Source organism: Dipodomys spectabilis, unplaced genomic scaffold (assembly GCF_019054845.1).
Source record: "Dipodomys spectabilis isolate Male_0828 unplaced genomic scaffold, ASM1905484v1 ptg001320l, whole genome shotgun sequence".
Taxonomy (NCBI): domain Eukaryota; kingdom Metazoa; phylum Chordata; class Mammalia; order Rodentia; family Heteromyidae; genus Dipodomys; species Dipodomys spectabilis.
This window is the reverse complement of record NW_024871997.1, coordinates 6,769-7,520: the sequence shown is the minus strand read 5'-3', so window position 1 is coordinate 7,520 and position 752 is coordinate 6,769.

The following is a 752-nucleotide window of genomic DNA, read 5'->3' as shown; positions in this document are numbered from 1 at the left end:
TAGGATTGCAACTCCCGCCTGTTTATGGCGGCCGTTTGCTTGGTAGATTTTGTTCCAACCTTTAACATTGAAAATGTGTTTGTTTTTACGGGCAAGATATGACTCCTGAAGGCAGCAGATAGAGGGGTCTTGTTTTTTAATCCAAAATGCAACTAAAGACAACCCTGAGATACCACCTTACCCCAGTCAGAATGTCCCACATCCACAAATCAGCCAACGATAAATGCTGGAGGGGATGTGGAGAAAGAGGAACCCTATTACACTGCTGGTGGGAATGTACACTTATACAACCACTTTGGAAAGCAGTCTGGAGGGTCCTTAGAAATCTAAAGATTGACCTCCCTTATGACCCAGTCATACCACTTCTAGGCCTCTACCCTCAACAACAGGAACCAATATACAAGGACACGTGCATCTCCATGTTTATTGCAGCACTGTTCACAATAGCTAGGATATGGAAACAACCCAGATGCCCCACCACAGATGAATGGATCCAAAAATTGTGGTATCTATACACAATGGAATATTATGCAGCCATTAGAAATGACAAAATAATGGCATTTTCAGGGAAATGCATGGAGCTAGAAGGAATCATTTTGAGCGAGGTAAGCCAAGAGCAAGGAGACAAGCGGTACGTGGTCTCCCTGATAAGTGGATGCTAAATCCAAAATGTTAGGTGTTATGACAAAATTAACAGGACTTAAGAAACAAAGAACTCCCACTCATCTGGTCGAACCACTACTAATTATCCC